General features: G+C 39.8%; 1 protein-coding gene across 9 annotated transcripts in view; it reads right to left on the reverse strand.

The window, feature by feature from the left end:
- Positions 1-22,801, reverse strand: part of ARVCF (ARVCF delta catenin family member) — an 803,654-nt gene that overhangs the window by 460,234 nt on the left and 320,619 nt on the right. The gene's annotated exons all lie outside the window — the stretch shown is intronic.

A 22,801-nucleotide genomic window follows, 5' to 3' on the forward strand; every position in this document is an offset into this window, starting at 1 on the left:
AAACTATAAACATTGAGCTATAAACAGGGCAAACTTACCCCCCTGCCCACCCTCATCCTAAGTACCATACACCCAGAAAAGAGTCACCACCTCCACAGTATACACCGCACTAGAGCTATAGACATAGCAAAAGAGCTATAGACTCAAAACTTGCAAACTAAGCTATAAGCATTAACCACACCAGCAGCTCTTAAAAATTGGTTGTATCGTGTATACTGTATTGTGTTGTTCTTTCCCCCCTACCCTACCCCCCCATTTCTATTCCCATCCCAGGTTGCGTCACGGCAGAAACAAAGAAACAACCAAGAAGCACGGTAACTGGAACACCCCGAAAACCCGTAACGGCAGCAACAGCTCTCACAATACACAAACCAAGCGCAGACGTCCAAGGTAAGCCCTCCCAAAAGGGTTTCTGCCACCTAGTCCAAAACCTTCATTAATTTAAGTATTTACATTTCTCTTGAAAAATATTGCATAGTTTGGTTTCATTTATGTCTCAAATTAATGCTGGGAAAGAGGTTACATCAGGACTGTGTTTATTGCATGTGGCATACTGTTATTACATTGCTTGAAATGCACCTACATATACATATCCTTAAAAGTACCCCATTGAAAATATAAAATGAGAACCAATGTCTTCTATCTAAAAAATGGGGAAATAAAGTACAGAGTGAAAACTGGTATATATCTATTTATCTTGCAGAGCTGGGTGCAAACTGAAACTTGAAATTGACTAAAATATGTTCTTCATTTGATAACCACACCCTATAGCATTTTGGAGTTATTTTACCCACAATCCTGTATTTTAAATTATGACTATGCATAAACTTCTCTTTATGTTTTGCCTTCTAATGGGAATAGATCATTGCTTCCTCTGGTTGTAACGTTGGGCCTGATTCAGTAAGGATCTTAATTAAAGAAACATCTTATTTCAGTCTCCTGGACAAAACCATGTTACAATGCAAGGGGTGCAAATTAGCATTCTGTTTTGCACATAAGTTAAATACTGACTGTTTTTTCATGTAGCACAAAAATACTTCATAGCTTATTTGTACACTGAAATTCAAAGTTGATATTTGTGTACTACATGAAAAAACAGTCAGTATTTAACTTATGTGTGTTAGGAACCCCTCCAGCCGGCACAACACAACCCGGAGTCTACTCTGCCAGTCAGGTGTTCACTGGTGCCCCTGATGGTGGGGACAGGCTGGGCTGCAGACTGACAGAGGGTCGTGAAGTGTGTACCGGCTGGGGGAGAACCCAGGCAAGCGGAGTGGAGTCCAAGCAGAGGTCAAGGGCCGGCAGCAGATAGCAGTACCAATAAACAAACTGAGGTCAGGGGTCACGAGCAGACAGGGAGGTCGGTATTCAAGCCAGAGGTCAGGGTCACGAGATACACAAGCAAAGTCCAATTCCAGGCAAAGGGTCATACACGGGTAATCAGCAGAAAGTCCAACAGGCAGGAACAAGGCACAGAGCAGGTCAGCAGACTGGATACAGAAGCTATAACCGGCAGTGAGGCTGCAGACCTCACTGCCTAAAATACCAGCATCAGCCACTCAGAGCCTGGCTCTGAAATGACATGAGCAGAGGCCTCTAATTACTAATTGACTATTTAATTAGCCCACAGGTTTGATTACTCCTGCGCACACGCCCGGCTGTCCCCAGCCGCCAGGACGCGGCGCTACTGCTGCTGGTGTCCGACCGTTGCCTTGGGTAGATTCTGGAAATGACGTCCTGGTCGTCATAGCGACGGCCGGGACGCCTGCAGGAAGGAGGTGAGAGTCGCGGCGGTGCCCGCGGCCGCCGCGACTGCTAACAATGTGCAAAACAGAATACAAGATTTACACCCCTTGCATTGTAACATGGTTTTGTCCAGGAGACTGAAATAAGAAGTTTCTAAAGTTAAGATCCTTAATCAGGCCTGTTGTCTTAAAGTACATCACAATGATGTATACAGGGACTTCTACCAGGATAACTGTGTCATAGAGTTCAGCTTTACCATTTTTGCACTTTATTTTCGAATAATGTCCCATTTTCTCTTTGTTTTGTCTTTCCTGCTCTCATACCACTTTCCCATTTCCAGTTCTGATTCTGTTGACATAATATCTACTGTAATCTTGCCAGCAGGGCCTTCTCGCCTCTTTGTCAGTATTACCCAGTTTGTTTATTACTGAGTTTGTCCCCAATTGTAAAGCGCTGATGATGGAGGTCTGAATGTTTGCTAGTCCCAGCAGGTAATGGTAGAGCATCCTCCTCTTGAAAAACAGTAATAATAGGATTGAACCTGCCCAAGTGAAAGATATTTATACTACACTGTCCTCTTAAGGAACAAGGTGTAATTAAAATCCAGTTTAATATACTGAATTGTAGGAAACATGATATAATGTTACCTATGTAAACCAATCAAAAAACACCTGTCAGGTACACATTTCTGATGCTCTCTTAGGGCCTGATTCATGTTCGGATGCATCATTATCATCACCATTTATTTATATAGCGCCACTGATTCCGCAGAGCTGTACAGAGAACTCATTCACATCAGTCCCTGCCAGGGCCGTCTCTTCCATTGGGCACGATGGGCAGGTGCCCGGGGGCCCTGCAGGCAAGGGGGGCCCATCCGAATCCTAAAAAATACTTACCTTGCGGTCACATCAGCGGTGATCCGGCTCCCTCCCTGGTCCCCTCTTCCGTGCTGTGCTCGCAGTGAATGCTGGGCGTGATGTCACACCCAGCATTCACTGCAACCACAGCACGGAAGAGGGCAGAAGAGACTCAGCGGCGCGGAAAAAAGAAGAGGATCGGACTTAAGGTAAGTTAAGGGGGCCCCTATATATATATATATATATATATATATATATATATATATATGTAAAAAAAAGTGATTATATATATAATCACGTCTTTTTTTTACATACATATATATTTTTTTTACACACACACACACTATTTATATATATATATATATATATATATATATATATTTATTTTTTTAGGGGCCCGGTACACTGCATTGCCCGGGGGCCCATAAAGTAGTTAAGGTGGCCCTGGTCCCTGCCCCATTGGAGCTTACAGTCTAAATTCCCTAACACACACACACACACACACACACATAGACAGAAAGACAGGCAGACAGAGAGAGACTAGAGTCAATTTTTGTAGCAACCAATTAACCTACTAGTATGTTTTTGGAGTGTGGGAGGAAACCGGAGCACCTGGAGGAAACTTACGCAAACACGGGGAGACAAAACTCCTCCCAGATAAGGCCATGGTCGGGAATTGAACTCATGACCCCAGTGCTGTTCCATTTGCGTGCTGTATCTTGCGTGAAATAGTGCCACGCATATTAAAAAATGAACCTTGCAGAAATTAAAGCATTTGCATGCAATTCATGTCTGAACGTAAATGATACTTACGAATACCTACGACTTGAAAGGCAGAATGGGGGAAGGAAGGGGTTGATGAACTTAGGCCATGTACAGTAAGGGCGCTATGACAGATACAGCAGATTCAAGTCCTGTGATTATCGTAAATCCGCCTGGTTTCAGTCATATAACTTGCACCAGCTACAGGGCAGGTGTAAATGCTGACTGATAGTGATGACTGACATAGCATAGTCTTTGTAGTAAAAACTCTACTCTGCTCAGCCTTAACGTATGCGTGGCACTAGATAACACAGAACATGTGTATGCAAGGAAGACTGACTATCTAAATGCATTTTATGTACAGTATGCATTAGAAGCATATTGACTTATGTATTTAATGTAATAAAAAAATTAAATCCATATTTTTATTAATGATTATATTCTTAAGAGTTGTTCACTTATTTTATCATTTACATTTTTTCTGTGTTCTGATGTGACCTTTTAGTGAACAGAAGCTTGTGCATATAGTGCAGTCTGTTGTGTGTATGTCCATATGGTAAAGAAACGTTTAGGCAGAACAAACTTACACCCGGATTTAAGTTGAAATGTAACTTGAGATACGTTTGGATTTGAATACAGTTGGAACTACGCACTAGTTCAGTACTTTCTTTTAAATCACAACATGTAAGTGCAAATTGCAAGTTGTGTCCCAACATGCATCAAGCCTTTAATGCGCTGCACAAAATACCTTATATTTGCACTGGTGCACTCTTTGCCATTACAGTGAATGTCTACTCACCTTTCTAAGGAGATACTTCCACAAAGCATAGGTGTGCTAGTTGTGTAGAGAAGTGGAAAAACCTCAAGAGGCGCATTGTGATAAAGTGTAAGCATCACAGCAAAGGTCTTTGGAACCATCCCTTTCATTAAGTAAAACTTGTCCATATTCTCCTAAAATACTACCTGATCTAATGGCTAAAATTATGAGAGTGAATGGACATTTAGACCATCTTTACTACATGTACCATTTTATGTGTGTTTGAAGCTTTGTTTTATAAGTTTGTCTGCTGAAGTGTTACTGGGCGGTGCAAAATATGCCCTATTAAAAGTATTAGAGGAGACCCAATCTCTGCCAGTTTATAGCTGCTGCAAAAATGAAATGTATGGATTCATTAGCATATATATTAGATTAAGTAATGCATTTCCATTCCTACAATTTTTTGGTGCATTTCCATTTCAAGTAAACATGTATAAAGAGTAATGGTATTTTATTTACTAGCACACCTCTCAACTCCCATTTTGGCAGGACATCCAGAGTTGCAGGCAGCAAAAGCGGTGGGGTTAAACAAACAGTAGGTGGAGTTTCACACAAATGTGTCCATTCTTGGGCAGAACAGGGTGGGGTTTATTTTGTCCCAATTTTTAATTCTAAATGTTGGATGGTATGGAGTAGGTTGATAGATATTTATATTTACAGAAATACTCTATTATAATGCATGTATTGACTATAAACAGTGGAAGCCGGCTCTATTTCAGCTGAACCAATAGTCGTTAGAACAGTGGTGGAAATTGGAGTGTATACGTTAGTATGGGATACCGCCATTTCTCCTACTGCCTTCAGTGTAAAACTATTAGATTCCATTCACTTACATTCCCATTACATTTTTCATATCACCACTTCTAAATGTGCACCTTGACCACTGCATATGTATGCTGCCTATCAATTTACTAGGAATCACTTTGTGATCACTGAAGTCACTGGTTCCTATTCAGCTATCAGATACTTATGAATATTGTTTCAGGCCACAAAATAGCAGTCTCCAGTATAAGACAAAGGTAACGTTAATACAAACCTCACAACATACCAAATGGAAAAAACAGGGCATTTCAGGCCACTGCCTGATGCGTACAGACCACACCCTTAATCCTACCCACAATGCTACAGACATAATGTAGCATTGTGGGTAGGCTCTACTTCTTTTGTCGAGAAAATATAATATGTAACACAGAAATTGAGGAACTTGGTGTATATGTTTATAGCAGTATTTATAAAATAAATCTAGAAACTTGATTGATCAAATCACATGACTTTTAAACAACTATATAATATATTTGATCTAATAGGTATAGAGTGAAAAGACACACAAGTAATCTTATATCTATTAGTATTGTCACTTGAGTCATATGCAAACTACAATCAAATAATATGAATATTTGCAGAAAAAGGCAAATAATTTAATTTATTTGTAGTGCAGTTGAGAATGCAGTGGTTACACTCAAATAACAATTAAATAAATATGCTGTCTGGTGACTGTTTGCTATCTATTACATTTCTATTATATGCACTGCATGAACTGCCACTCATGTTTGTGAGTGGAAATATGCAGAGAAATATTTCCAAGACCATATGTTTTAAGAAGCATACAAAGAAAAATAAAGTAAGAATAAACTCTATTTACATATAGGGTATATTTACTTTACGTTTCCCATGACTTTTCACAACAAGTGCATGCAGGTGTACACACTAGGCAAAGCAAATAAAGTTCTACCTTCAGTGTATCAGCTAGATCCCTTGTTATTATAGAGGTCAAAGATCTTACAATGGACAATACATAGGCATAACATGCTGGGGTCCAGGTGTGTTCTGCAGTTACACGGAGGAGGCATCTAGCTAATTGAACAGTAGGTGAAACTCAGTGAATTTACTTTTTGAGGTTTATTTATGAATCAGAACCGTCTTGTGGGAAAAAGCAATATTTTACTCCCACTTAGCGCAGCATAAAAAAAAAAATACACATTTGGAGCAATTTTTCAAACTCACCCCCAGGGCTGGGAAATTTTAACTGGGGGGGGGGGGGGAAGCTTGACTCAGCAGCCTATTACTATTAAGAACATTTTAAAAGAAAAAAAAAATGCAGGTGGCCCAGTGACCCAGCCCAATGTAGCCCACTATGGGACTGGCCTGGGGAGCATATGCCCCCCCTGCCCAGTCTGCCCCTGCTTGCCACCCAGGGCGGTGCAGGCAAGAAACGGCAGTCCCACTGGAGAGTTTCCGTCTTTCTGTGTACAGTGCGCATGTACATATGCACAAGATGATTCTCCAATAACATCAAGATCCCCCTTCCCACCTAGTGCTTCATTCATAGCTAGAATACCAGTTGTGCTGATGATCATAACCCAATGGAATGTATTGTTTGCCAAGTCGCAGAGTTCTTAGACACTGAAGTCGTTACCACGTTAATGGTCTAACAGCCAGGAAGGTAGCCAGGAGGCTGGTGGGTCTCACTGCAGTCTGTAACTTCAGCAGGGCTGAACAGCAAGCATATTCGCCATCCACATAGAGCAATCAGTGGTAACTGGGTTAACACTAGAGAAATCTGTGAAACCAGCCATTTCCAACAGTTATTGGTTTATCACTAATTGATAAATAGATCCCTTAGGCCCCTATTTATTACCCACCACATTTTATACGCAATATTTTTCAATCCTTATCGCAAAGATAAGGATTAAAATATCTTGCATATTTTTTAAAAAAACTTCATCAAGATTAGCAGTTATGAAAAACTGCTATTCCTGTGAGGACCTGTCTCCTATGTCCTCTATGTTCACTATCGCAAAATGGCTACATTTGTGATAGTGACCGGAGGGGAGAGCAGTAATATGTGGTGGATCCCTCTACAGGTAATGTACGTCTGAGCTGGCGTACATTACCGTATGTTTAATTGCCTTTTCAGAACTTATTAAATTGTGGTATATAGCTGTCCCCATGGACATCTATTGTGACTGCTCTGAATTTCGAAAAAAAAATCCAAAGAAGCAAATATTTATGATAAATGTGCAAACTGCTTAAATGTCCCAAAAAAAGCAATAATAAATAGGCCCCTTACAGTGTTATTGGCCCAAATTGTCCTCATCGTATAGGATGCTAAAATAGTTTACCTTAAAGGAGCAGTTCCAATTACACAACAAGGAAACATGCTGTTTGCTCATGACCGATATAAGTGAGCTAGAGTCCTTTGTTATCTATTGTTCTGCAAATTAAATTTGATAACGACTGTGTTTGCTCAGAAAATAATTATTAAGTATCACTGATTGTATTTTGAGCCAGTCTAATTACAATGTGTCCTCCAAACTACTCACCCTTACAACCCTCAATAATACCACCCCTTCATACATCTCAAATCTCATATCAAAATACCCTTCGTTTTGCCTTCTTAAATTTACAGTGCGCAAATAATTCCTAGTAATGTCTTCACAGATATGTTACATATATTCCAATGAAAGTTTTTCTCTGTCAGATCTTTTTCTTGATTAGAAATTTAGTTGTTAGTGTTAGCACCTAGTAGATAGTAATCACTGCATCTTCCCTCTCCCTTCCCTTACCCGATCTGCACAGAAAAATCTTCAATCTAATGTCAATGGAATAAAGTGGTGCTTCCATAGTATAAAATCATTAAAACATTTACTGAAAAGAGTATACAATGACTGCACACATACCACAGATAAAATTAATGCTGTCATGTATCAGGCAAAGTTGGGAGTGCTCCGTATTTCACCAAACATATTACCAGCAGACAGCAATACAGATACAATGTAACCTCGTTCTGAGCCAAACCCTTAACGCGTTTTGTTGCAGACTTAATCAGGAGGGGTGGCGCCATGTTCAAATTGCAAGTTTTTATAGGGCTACAACAATTAATATACCAGATGTGTGTAGAAAAATCAACATCCAATTAAGTATACATTTTCACAAATATTAATGCAATGCATATAAAATAAAATGTTAAAACCATAACATGCTATAATTAGTAGACAATATAAATTATACATGCATGATCTCAATTTCAATACTTCCCAATCACAATATTAAACTCTGTATAGATTCACAGCTTTTGTACATCTACGCTCATCATATACCTCTGACCTCACCTCTGATAATCATCTCTCACTACTGCATACAAAACTTCTCCCGTGCTGCTACCTACTAATGGAATTCCCTACCACATCCAATCAGACTTTCCCACAGCCTTAAAATCTTTAGACGCTCTGTGAAAAACCTTCTCTTTATTGGAGCTCACCTTACTCCTATCAATACTACTCACAAAAAGTACCTTCACAGCTGTCCCAATCTCAACTCTAAGTCACATTCACTCCTCTTGTTTCAGTTGTTCCCTCTTTCACTTAGAATGTAAGCTCTCTCATGAGCAGAGTCCTCTTTGTTTTCATGTCTGAATTTATTTTGTCTATCTTGTATGTCCCTGTTTTATGTATGTCCTGTTTTACTTACTTTACAGCCCTGGGGAGCACTGTGGCGCCTCACATATATACAAAAATAACAGCACTAAGAGGTGTAATTAGAGTTGGATGCAAGTGCATTTGTGAATCGTAATTTTTCATGTCACAAAACATGCAAGATGTGCATGTGCACATCTTGCACCAGGATTTTGAGCTACACATAGTTGATATTTGCACCCCTGTGCTTTGGGAGGCGAATCAGGGTATTCACATGCAAGTGTACTAAAGTAAGGACATACAGATGAAAGTTTAGTAACTTCCCTCTTTTGAATGCATCTTATTTTGATGATGATGATTTTTGTAACATATCTGCTCTATACCAGTGGAAACTATAAATTTAGCAGTGGCAGTATGGAAAATGTAATGGGAATGTAAGTGAATGGAATGTGATAGTTTTACAATCAAACCAGCCCACTTCGACCACTGCTCAGGACTCATTTATACACCAGATTCAAGGTTGCACGAATATTAAAATATGTGTAACTCAATACAGAGATTTGTAAAAGTGTTCAGGCACATATTTGCACATAAGTGGACAGGGGATTGTGCTTGCATGTGTTTGGGAATTTGATGATCACTGCAACGTTAGATCTATAACCGGCATCCTTTTCCTGTCAGCCAGCGGTAGAGTGTGTGCTGATGTGTTTAGTTATGCGGTGATCAACACTGCATGTCAGATCTGTTATCAGCATTTCTCCTTATTAAGCAGCAATGTATTGTACCAAGTCTCGTGTATGTGCAGTATGTCAGTCGCTACACTCTGGACTTATGTCCTCTCATCCCACGCAGCTGGCAACTGATTGATTCAGCTGGATGCTATATAAATAGCAATCAGCGTCTCTTCAGCTCTCAGTTTGGCACCAAGCAATCACTTGTTGCACTCATGCAGCTAAACAACATGCAACATTTCATTGGTTATGCTGGATTTATAAGCCGCTTCCTGTTACCATACCAATGCTGGTGATAGATCCTGTTTGACCTATTGTGCCTTGTATTCTGATCTATTCTGTTCTCAGTGTTTAACCCGGATTGTTAAAAGGAACTGCTATCTTCTCCTGCTCCTGAACTTGGCTTGTTAAACAGATCTGCAAATATATCTCTACCTGCCGTGACTCATAGCTTATTAAAGGAACTGCTGTCCTCTCTTGCTCCTGACTGTAGCTTGTCTATCACTCTGCACCCTTGCCATTCTGATTCTCACTTTACTCTGCTTTTACCATCTAGGTTGCTCACTATCTCCTACTGTGTTCTGTCCACTCCACTGTACAATAGTCAAATCAACAACTACTACTACCCAAGCTTAAGTTCTGGGGGCAACTGAGTGCTATGTAATGTATATAGTTCCTCTGGCCGCTAAAGGTGAACATCTCGCAAAGCTGTTCTAGTAGTTGTGGATCACATGCTATATTGCCTTTAACAGATGTGATACACTGTTGTAACATATGGTTGTTTGTGTTACTTTCTCCTTTCTGTCAGCTGGCCATTCTCCTTTAACCTCTCTCATTAAAAAGGTATTTTTGCCCACAGAACTGCCGCTCACTGTTTTATTGTTTTATGCACCATTTCTGTAAACTTTAGAGACTGTTATAAATAAAAATCCCAGGAGATCAGCAGTTTCTGAGATACTTAAACCACCCCATCTGGCACCAATAACCATTCCATGATCAATGTCACTTAGATAGCATTTCTTCCCCATTCTGGTGTTTAGTCTGAACAACAACTGAACCCTTTAACCATGTCTGCATGCATTGAGTTGCTGCTATATGATTGTCTGAATTGATATTTGCATTAACGAGCAGGTGTACCTAATAACGTGGCCACTGAGTGTACATCAATGTATTTACTGAAGGGGCAGACTATCCAAGGAATTAATATTGTGAAACATATGTACATTACCATATATGGGAGAGGCTAAGCTGATCCCTATGTGGGGGAATGGAAGCATGCCAGGGTAATGGTAAATGGAACTGGAGATCAGATTTGACATAAGTTGCTTCAGGACCCAAAGCCAAGACACTAAACTATGTCAATCCCTCTAGGACTCCACACATAAACATATTGTATTCAGATTGTTGCTGCATATTGATACTGCAGGGCTTACATTAACTTACTTTGCTGAGCTCTAATGGACTTAAATGAACCTAACAATCCATGAAATAGTAGGAAATTTATCTTGCTGTTCATGGTCAGTTGCACACTTAACACCGAAGAGACAGTTCTCCTGCAGATACTTTGAAGCAGACAGAAATAAAATGGTAGCACTTAGTGGTGGACATGCACCCTGAAGACTAGTCACATGAAAGGCAGCTGCCTCTTCTGCCTACCCTGTGGCCCTGCCTTGTGGGATAAAGTCCACCATACCAATTATAATAAATATCATCAATATCTAATGGGTATTATATTTATAGGATGGTGTATGACAATGGTAGATATTTCACTGTTCCTATTTATTATCCAAACATGTACGCTAATGCAGACAAGAAAATATTCATTGTGTAAGTACAAAAAGGTGTGTTGTGAAATTCAGTCTATTCTCGCAGAGAGAACAGAACGCCAATTAAGATGGCTTAATCAAACTTTTTTCGAGAAAGGGAACAAGGCTGATTCGCTCCTAGCCAGGAGATTAAGAGCCAAGCGGGGCTCTCAAATGATCAACTCAATCAGAAATAAAAAGGGGGATCTATCCTACGACCCTAGGATCATAAATAAAACTTTCCATAAGTACTATGAAAACCTGTACAACCTCCACAAGGACCAGACCTCCCCTAGAGCATCTCTTCAAACTATCAACACCTACTTGGACAAATGTTCATTACCCTCGCTAACCTCCCTTCAGGCCTCTTCCCTTAACGAAGCTATTTCCAGTGAAGAAATAGTATTGGCGTTAAAATCTCAAAAGAACTCTAAGGCCCCTGGTCCTGATGGCTTCATGATGTTATATTACAAAACTTTCTCCAAAGAATTGGTGCCCCACCTGACCCAGCTGTTTAACTACATTCTCACGGGGGGTAAATTTCATGATGAATCCACTTGCTCCAATATAGTGGTGATCCCTAAGCCTAATAAAGATCCTATATGCTGTCCTAGTTACCGCCCAATATCATTAATCAACGCAGACATCAAGCTTTTTGCCAAAATACTGACGAACCGTTTAAATGTCTATATGCCAACTTTGGTCTTCCCAGACCAAGTGGGCTTTGTCCCCACTAGGCAGGCTCTAGATAACACTAGGCGCACAATAGACATTATTGCCCATGTTAATCAGAACAAGATTCCATCCGTTGTCCTAGCATTAGATGCCGAAAAGGCTTTTGACAGACTCTCTCGGCCTTTCATGTTTAGCACGCTAAGTCACTTCGGCTTAAATGGGGCCTTCCTAACGGCCATCCAGGCACTATACCATCGCCCCTCCTCTTCGGTTTTGACTAATGAACTTCAGTCCCAGGCCTTCTCTTTAGGCAATGGTACCAGACAAGGGTGCCCCTTATCTCCCAGCTGTACGCCCTAAGCATAGAACCTTTGGCTGCGGCTATCAGACGAAACCCAGACATTTCAGGGATACAAATTGGTCCCCGTCATTTTAAGATCTCGTTATTCGCAGATGACGTCTTATTGACACTCTCAAATCCCCTTATTTCACTCCCTAATCTTCTCGAGGAACTTAAGGAATACGGTCTCCTATCAGACTATAAAATTAATAGCACTAAATCGGAAGCCCTTTCGCTTCAAGTCTCCAATGTTACTAAAGCTATACTCGAATCCTCGTTCGATTTTCAATGGCGCCCCAAGGCGGTGCGTTACTTGGGGATCCAGATCACAAAAGAATATAAACAACTGTTCCATGATAATTATACTCCCCTTTTTGACTCAATAAAAAGGGACCTGTCAAAATGGGATTCGCTTTTTGTATCCTGGTTCGGTAGAATTAATGCAATAAAGATGAACGTTTTGCCAAGAGTCCTCTACCTCTTTCAGACATTACCCATACCAGTCCATACCAGTCCACTTATCTAGCGAATTTACAAACTATCTGCAGCAATTTTATTTGGCAAGGGAAAAAATCAAGACTTAAAAGATCCTGCTTAGCTAAATCCTCTCAGTCAGGAGGATACGGATTGCCGCTATTTGAACGGTATTATCATGCTGTAAACCTTAGCCATATCATTTCCTGGCAGTCTGCTCCGGGGATTAAAAGATGGGTCGATCTGGAGAATGCCCATACTCCAACCCACAACTTGAACTCATTACCCTGGCTCAGTTTCTCAAGGATTGATATCACTGGTGTATCACATTTTCTTGAGTCCAAAATCTGATTCAATTGAATCCTTCGAGGAGGCTTGGCTTCAGGACACTGGCAGGGTTCTGGATCAGGAGGGATGGTCTCGGTTCAGAGTGAGAATCTCTAAAATCTCCATCAATACCTCAATACGAGAGAACACATTTAAAGTATACACTAGATGGTATTTGGTGCCTACAAGACTACATACAATTTATCCTGGTACCTCAGATCTATGTTGGAGAGGTTGTGGAGAGGTGGGCTCATTTTTCCACATTTGGTGGACATGTCCTAGTATCTGTAATCTTTGGTCGTTGGTTGCTGATCTAATAACAAGAATTTTAGACATCGAGGTGGTGCCCGACCCAATGGTCATGCTGCTATGTTCCCGAGTTAAAGCTCTAAATAAACAGGGAGACAGACTTGTCCAACACATCTGTGCTGCTACTCGCCTGCAGATAGCGAAAGAGTGGAAATCCCCCCACCCACCTAGCCTTCAAAGTGTAGTTTCCCGTGTGTGGTACTTGGCCAATATGGAATATATTACCAGTCTTCTCCATGACAAAATTCTAAATTTTCACAAGGTCTGGGACTTCTGGTACTCCTACTATCAAGCAACAACGCCCGCAACCTGAAAATGTTCTCCTCCGATATATACTTAAGATATACCCCTTCTCCCCTTTACCCCCGTCCTTCCCTTCTTTACACACTTTTTCTATCTTCTTTCCCCCCCTTTTTCTTTTTTTTTTTTTTCCCTTATTTTATAGAAATATTATATAGATTTATATAGATTAATTCATTGTTAAAATACTAAAACAAATTTTCTGTAATAATCTGCTTCATGTTTTGTAATAACTTTCTATACTTTCATCGTTATGTCTTGATTCATCTACCTTGACTTATTTTTTCTTTTTATGTAACCTACTGTGTGGATCTCATGTTTTTGCAAAAATAAAGAGATTTTAAAAAAAAAAAGGTGTGTTGTGAGCTCATTTGTGTATAGCCCAAGGCATTCCAAAAGTTAAAATTGTTAAATTTTTATTTTCATTTAAGGAAATAATTTTTAATTCAATTATCATGATTGCTGATTATATGCACTTTTGATGAGTTATTTAGCAGCTAGTAGCTTTTTATAGCATGTCTTGTACTTTGTTCTCACTTTTACAGAGTGTTAGAAGTGCGTTCATCAAATGATGCTTCCTTGCAGCATAATTTACTATGTACTTATTGAGAATTCCCATATAAGTTTTAGAATTTAAGAGTTAATGTATGAACTCAGCAGGCAAAGCCAAAATTGACGCAAGGCGAGGACTCGTCAGAATGCATATACTGTACACATCTCTTACATTATTTTTATGACTATCGGCATCAAATCGCTTTCAATAGACTGTGAGAATGCTCATTAAATACTTTAACATAATGCTGTGCCAGTATGCTCAGGCCTAGGTTTACAAAACCTACAAAACTGATTATTGAAAAGTGGATAAAAAACTGTGAACTGTGGGTTAAAGCTGCATCAACAGAAAAGCCAAACACTCTGTGCTTTAATTGTTGCCGTTCTCCAGAGAGTCAATACAGCAGCACGATACTTGGATAAGGAGAGGTGAGAAACCTTAATATCAGTGTTGATGGTACATACATACAGAGAAAACAAAACTTCCTCTAGTGAATTGAGATTGGGTTAGAGAACAGACTGAAAACATTGCAATTGGAGTAACCGTGCCCAATGTTACAATACATTTATTTACAGAGCAAGAGATGGTGTATATAATAATAAATACATAGTCTACAGAGCAACTTCAGGAAGATTTTTTGACAAAATGTAGTTTATTATTAAAGTTCTTTATATACTTCTGAATTTTAACGCAGACTTTTTTTTTTCAATAAGCTAATGGATTTCTGAGGGAATAAAGTAAAAAGGGTTATTGTAATAATGAGACGCCTCTAACACTTCAAGTAAGCAGTATCTCTTTTTTTAGTTAAGTAAAAAACATTGCTCCTGTCACATGAGAAAACTCTTCATACATTTAGCAATGCTTACAACTCTAAGGAAGGAGTGGATAGTGTTCTATTTTAAAACAGTGATTTTGAGTTTTCTGCATTTAGACACGCATGTGAGGTTGCCTGGAAGATTTGCACTGGAAGTACCACAAAACTTGCTAGAGACCTGCAATCATCATCGTCATCAATATATAGCGCCACTAATTCCGCAGTGCTGTACAGAGAACACACTCACATCAGTCCCTGCCCCATTGGAGCTTACAGTCTAAATTCCCTAATAGACAAACACAGACTGAGAGAGACTGAGATCAATTTTAATATCAGCCAATTAATCCAGGAGTGTGGGAAGAAACCGGAGTGCCCGAAGGAAACTGGAGTACCAGGAGGAAACCCACACAAACACGAGGGGAACATACAAACTCCACACATATAAGGTCATGGTCAGAAATCGAACTCATGAACCCAGTGCTGTGAGGCTTACCACTAGGCCACCGTGCTGCCTCAATGATGACCCATTTCCACATGGGAATTCTGCTCTTCTTTCACCGCTAATTTTAAAATTACTATAATCACAGATGATTCAAGTAATCAATGTTAAAAAAAAATGATTTTTTAAAACTATTAGCAAGGTCAGACCAGGGCAGTTAGAACATACTGAGAAAAACTAACATAAAATCAGAATCAACAGCGCCAGCATACTCCGTAGTGCTTTATAATTGGGAACAAGCATAATACTAAGTATTATAGACAGACAGAGAGGTAAAAGGGCCCTGCTCGCAAGCTTACAATCTATAGGACAATGGGTGTTTCATACATGAGGTTAAGTGCTACATATTGCAAATTGGTCCAGCCAGATTGCAAAGGTAAAAAGTGCACAGCAGTAGTATGATCCAGTCACAAGCAATGTTGGTCAGAAGGTCAGAGTTGTTGTCTTGTGTGAGCTGTGTAAAAGGGTGGTAATACAGTACCGTAGGGAGCCTAAGACGGTGGTTGAGAAATTTGATAACCTACAGTAATGACCAAAAGTTTTTGACACAAATATTATTTTTCACAAAGTCTGCTGCCTCAGTTTTTATGATGGCAATTTGCATATACTCCAGAATGTCATGAAGAGTGATCAGATGAATTGCAATTAATTTCAAAGTCCCTCTTTGCCATGACAATGAACTTTATCTCAAAAACAATATTTCCACTGCATTTCAGCCCTGTCACAAAAGGACCAGCTGACATCAGGTCAGTGATTCTCTTGCTACCACAGGTGAGAGTGTTGACGAGGACAAGGCTGGAGATCACTCTGTCATGCTGATTGAGTTAGAATAACAGACTGGAAGCTTTAAAAGGAGGGTGCTGCTTGAAATCATTGTTCTTCCTCCGTTAACCATGGTGACATGCAAGGAAACATATTCAGTCATCAATGCTTTGCACAAAAAGGGCTTCACAGGCAAGGATATTGCTGCTAGTAAGATTGCACCTAAATCAACCATTTATCGGATCATCAAAACATTCAAGGAGAGAGGTTCAATAAATGTGAAGAAGGCTTCAGGGCGCCCAAGAACGTCCAGCAAGCACCAGGACCATCTCCTAAAGTTGATTCAGCTGCGGGATTGGGGCACCACCAGTGCAGAGCTTGCTCAGGAATGGCAGCAGGCAGGTGTGAGTGCATCTATACGCACAGGCGAAGACTTTTGAAGGATGGCCTGGTGTGCAGAAGGCCAGCAAAGAAGCCACTACACTCCAGGAAAAACATCAGGGACAGACTGATATTCTGCGAAAGGTACATGGATTGGGCTGCTGCGGACTGGGGTAAAGCTCTGATGAATCCCCTTTTAGATTGTTTGGGGCATCTGGAAAAACGCTTGTCCGGAGAAGGAAAGGTGAGCGCTACCATCAGTCCTGTGTTATGCCAACAGTAAAGCATCCTGAGACCATTAATGTGTGGGGTTGCTTCTCAGTTAATGGAGTGGGCTCACTCACAATTTTGCCTAAGAACACAGCCATGAATAAAGAATGGTACCAAAACATCCTCCAGGAACAACTTCTCCCAACCATCCAAGAACAGTTTAGTGACAATGGCTTTTCTAGCATGATGGAGGACCTTGCCATAAAGCAAAAGTGATACCTAAGTGGCTTGGGGATAAAAACATTGAAATTTTGGGTCCATGGCCAGGATACTCCCCAGACAATCCCACTAAGAACTTTTGGTCAATCCTTAAGAGGCGGATGGACAAACAAAAACCCACAAGTTCTGACAAACTCCAAGGCAAGAATGGGCAGCCATCAGTCAGTATGTGGCCCGGAAATTGATTGACAGCATGCTAGGGCGAATTGCAGAGGTCTTCAAAAAGAAGGGTCAACACAGCAAATATTGACTCTTTGCATAAACTTGAAATTTTCAATAAAAGCCTTTGATACTTCTGAAATGCTTGTAATTTTACTTCTATATACCATAGCAACATCTGGCAAAAAGGTCTAAAAACACTGAAACAGCAAACTTTGTGAAAACCAATATTTGTGCCATTCTCAAAACTTTTGGTCATAACTGTAGTGGAGGGGTTTCAGAGAACTCTTGACGGTTTTAAGACTAAAGGAATGTCTTGTTAGGTGAGGGAGAGAATTTCAGAAAGTGTGTTCAGCCTGAAAAGAGTCCTGGAAATGAGATGCAAGTTGGTGCAGTTTTGTTGTAGGCATTGTATGTTATTAGTAGTATTTTAGATTGGGTTTGGTAAAAAACAAATGGATATATCTAAATTTTACACCTACGTATAGAATGTTCAGGAATATTTCAGAACTTTCAATGTTTAATATGACATGTGAAACACTAATGTTGGTACCCTTACTGTACAAGAGAAAAGGGCAACAAGCAGAAAAGGAAATTGTAAGATTCTACAAGAAACCACTCAGATGACAGATGATAAAGTTTGAAGTAAACTAGTTATAGAAATATTCCAGACTACACAAACTTTCCCCAAGATAATAACTTAGGTGACGGTCCATTGTATTAAATAAAGTCATGGAGGCACAGGAAACTGCTGGAGAGCAGCGTGTCTGAAATTGCTGACACACTGCTAGAAATAACACCCGGTTTCTGACTAAATCAGGGGTGTCCAACCATTTAGCTTCCCTGGGCCACATTGGAAGACGACAAGTTGGTTTGGGCCGCACATAAGATACACTAACAATAACGATAGCTGATCATCCAAAAAACCATAGAAAACATAGTTAACATATATATATATATATATATATATGAGAAAAAAAGTGATTATATATATATATATATATATATATATATCACTTTTTTTTCAAATCCCCCTATACTTACCTTTCAATCGCCCTGTTCAAAAAATCCTCTCTAGTTACTATGCTATAATCACTTTTTGTATTGTTTCGATGCAATATCAATAAAGTGCATTTAAGCCAGGCATTGTATATCAGGGTGCCCTGACCAGGCCTGCGGTACCTGAGATATACATCACTGTGACCCCAAATTGTGACCTGTTTTGCTAATTACACCACTATGTTAGTTAAGGGATAACAACTTATAATGGGGCAAAGAGAATAATATATAATGCCCCATTAATATTTCAAGTAGAAGTATGTAGCAGGGAGATAAGGTCCATGATGCTCCAGGACCAGGTGACTTTTATTCACTGGTCAGCGTCCCTTGAAATAATAAAAAAAATCCCCCTTAACTCACCTTTTAATTGGCTTGTTCTCCTGTCCTCTTCTCTTCTTTTCTCCAATTCTCTGCTGCTGATTGTTCTTCTCGCGCGGGTGACTCCTCTGTGCTGCGCTCCGCAATGGATGTTGGGCGTGATGACATCACGCCCGACATTCACTGCGAGCACCACACGGAGGAGGAGACAAGGGAGGGAGCCGGAGTACCAGCTGACGTGGTAAGTTTTTTTTCTTTTTTTTGCAGGATTTTTTTTTTCCATTAACAGTGCTGCCCCCTTGCCACAACCAAAACTCCTTCTGGGCCACATTTACAACCCTGGACTAAATGGTCCCAGTATTCCTCCATTCAGATGCCAGCTCTCATTTCCAGTAATTGCTCAGATCTGGAAACTGTCTCCTGACACTCCTGGCTGGTGATCTAGTTGAGTAGGTTTAATAAGTCCTGTCCTTTCTTTATTGGGTCAACATAAATTTTTAATTCTGGTGATTCATAAAATGCAAGATTTTGTCCGTTGCATCAGCAGTTATCCTACGAGTAGCAATCTAGAAGTATTTAAATGTTTCAGGATTGAAATTTTCTTTAACAAGATACTGGGAATGGCAGCCTTTGAGACACCAGCCTTTGAGGCACCAGCCTTTGCACAAGACATCCCTTGCTTTCCCCCAGGCTGTGTCCACTGATGACATTACCAAAACTGCTGTAGCCATCTTACACGTGGCACCTATTAACTACCATCTCATGCCACCAGGGAACTTCAAGGGATCAATATGGAATAGTCAAAAACAACTTTGTTCAGTTATACAAGAAGAGGTTTATTTAGAGTTGGACACATTTGCGTCAGAAATGCAGGCGTAATATGCATGCTACAAAAAAAGTGTAATCAACTTGATGATAATGAATGGCATTTTAGTGTTATAAAAAAGCTTAAAATAAATATAAAAATAAATAAATAGTATGCCTCCCCAAAAGTGATCCAAGCCCCAGCACTCATAGCCTGGGTTAGTTGCGGATACTGTGAATGAGCGAACAACATGGGGATGCCCTGGAAAAGCCACAATCGGCTATGATAGGCTGGGTTGGTCATGCAGTAACAGGGAAACCCGCAGCATTGGCCCTCCATTTCATAGGGGCATATTCAATTGTTTGATTGTCCCGCGGCATTAAAAGTATTACGGTAATACTAAGCCGGATTTCAGCTCGCAGCTCCCTGAGCTGCGAACTGAAATCCAGCGTTAAAGGTACCGTAATAACAGTATTTACTCGCACTATTAGCGTAATGACAGTAATTGTTGTGGTTGTTGGGGTAATAAAGTGGTGGTTGTTGGGGTAATAAAGTGTTAAATGTAAGAAATCAGCATTTTTGTTATCTGGCGTTCCAGCAAGCCATGGCAACTATGTTTGGTTTTGCTGGTGTTTGTAGAACTACAAGTTCCAACATACCAATGGCTGCCAGCACCTGCTGGTACATGTAAAACTGGCATCCCGGGCCTGTTAGGACCTGTAGTGCCCCATAAAAAAAAATACTGTTAAAGAAAATCCAAACACCATGAAAAAATATTTTATTTAAAGAACAACTCCTCTTTTACCAATGTATTATTTATCATCCCTTTCTTCTTCTTCTTCTTCTTCTTAATCAAGAATAAAAATGAAAAAACATATACTCACTGCGTACTGTTTCACTTTCCCAAATGACAGTCTGGGAAGCTTGCCATTAATTGACCAATCAGAGCAAAACTGCACTCTATTGGTTAGAGCATGAGAAAGTTAGTAGTGGTTAGATGGGTCTAACGGCAATTAACTACATTGATATAATGTAGTTTATTGATACATTTTATTGGGTAGCTACCTTACTTTAGTCTGACATTGTAACTTTTTTCTTCTAATCATATCCGTTCACCTTGTGCCAAGGTCTGAAGCTGTGAATTAGCAGATACAAGTGTATTTTTATATTACAAAAGCAGAGCAGCACTATAATAATATGTGAACTCTCACTACCCCATGCTATACTTTCTCGCACAGCTGGTGTCCAGCATAACTCTGCAGTACTTATATTTTCCTTGGTTCCACTCTAAATTCAGTCTATCCATCCTACTTGTCTTATACCAGAAGTGATGTCCATTGGTAAGCAAATAGTTTCCGTAAGAATAAAAAAACCAAAAGGAATTCAGAGGCTATTTTATATAGGTCAAAATGGCAAATGCAATTCAACCACCAGGACAGGCTTTATAATAACAGAGAACAGATAGAAAAAGGGCAAAAGAGCCTCTAATTAGCCCCATGGGGCTCTGACAAGACAAGAGAGCCTTTCTTACAGGTAGATACTTGATTTAATCTTAACCTTCACTGAATAGTCCTAAAACATACCTGTGTTTAGCTCTGATATTAGCCCAAATCCTAAAGCTGCATCCACCTCATCCTTAAACTATAGACCCCACATTAGCCCAAGCTCTAATTCAAGTCCCCACCACAAACCTTCCTCAAATTCTAAAATCTTAAAAGCCAAAGAATTATAAGGGTGTGGGTAACTGATATGATCTATGCCCTGATTGTACTAGCATCTTATTTATCATATTGAAAATAATTCTCTATCTGTGTCCCAGACTCCCAGGAGAGCAGTACAGCCCCCGACTCCTGCCTCACCCCCCTCCCCCCCCCCGTACCTTGTAATAGGCCGAAAATTGTGTCATTGAGGGTAGGGGAGGGACTTAATGAGGTGATTTATGTGACCACACACCCAGACATGACAACTGATGGAAAGTATGAGCACTGGATAGTTTGGAGAACTGGACAGACATAACATAAGGACATTTATGGAAGACAAAGTAAAGCAGTTGCAGCTGCTCATTTATTCCTCACATAGCCAGACAGTCACAGATAATATAGTATATAGTGTGGTACAACCGAGAGAAAAAAATATTACCAGTAGACAAAAAACCAAAACACTGCAGCTCTGCGGCATCCAATCAGTGCCTACATGACTAAATAGGCACAGAAGATCTGCTTATTGTCTAGCAAAACCGAACGAGTAACCGCAGCATTACCAGTGCGCAAAATCTGGGGTATAAATGCAGCCAAACACACACTTACATCACAAGTGCCACTCTGGGCTGTGGAATTTGTTGTCGCTTTATTTCAAAACGTACTTAATGTTAGGGCTAGAATGGCCCTGTAAATTAAATTACTCTCTAAACAACTCACTGCCACTAGTGGGAGAGATCCAGGTCTCAACAGCACACCCAAAGGAAATTAAACAGGAGCCTGGCAATGTTTTTCGACACAAAAGTGCATGAAACCAATACTCTTCCTTCTGCTCTGGGCACTTTTGGAAGCTATTCCAAGTAATGTTTTGTGACCATGAGCTGCAATCTTAAAGCTCTTTACATACAGAAATATTTTCATTCCTCTTAGCCATAGCCTACAGTTTGCAGTTAGTACTGTGAATATTTGATGAAATTATAGGCAAGTATGATTTAACAGCACATTAAACAGGGTATGCGCTTGAACTCCTAGTGCTGTTAACCATCCTTCTTAGTGATTTTCAGTACATGTAATTAGTGTTAGTCTTATTAGTGGTTTGTAGTGCATATAATTGTTTTTATCAACAATAAGAATGCATCATTTTAATTTGTGGTCCATTGATAACTCTACTGTGGACTGGTCGCTACTATGTACAAACTTATTGGATGTCAAGTGCATCATAATGGTGTCACTAACTACAGTTTGCCAATGGCTACTAATATTTCTATAGGTGATTTTACAGACACTGGAAAAATACTTTCATTATGTTGCATTGTGTACAGTGTTAGTAAAATATGTCATGACAGAATACTGTGCCCTAGATAGAGTCATTCCATCAGCAAAGAGATCCGACAGCCATAAATAATTTGATCCAAAATGTACACTAAGGCACTTCTGCTGCCAGCTTTAAACTAACCACCTAGTAACTTTAGAGATGATGTTATAAAAGTCCACAGAGACTAACTATACAGAACAGTTTTTTGTTTTGTTTTTAATGAAGAGAAACTTGATGGAAGTACAGGTCATGGTGTACCTATTTCTGTAATCACATTTTTCAGAGAAATAAAAGGAAAATACATGTCACAGAGAGTACTCAAAAGCAACATCACAAAGAAAACATTGCAATCTCAACAATCAGGAGTATGGAACATTTTCTCAAATAACTGA

Source organism: Mixophyes fleayi, chromosome 1 (genome assembly GCF_038048845.1).
Source record: "Mixophyes fleayi isolate aMixFle1 chromosome 1, aMixFle1.hap1, whole genome shotgun sequence".
In the NCBI taxonomy this organism is placed as follows: Eukaryota; Metazoa; Chordata; class Amphibia; order Anura; family Limnodynastidae; genus Mixophyes; species Mixophyes fleayi.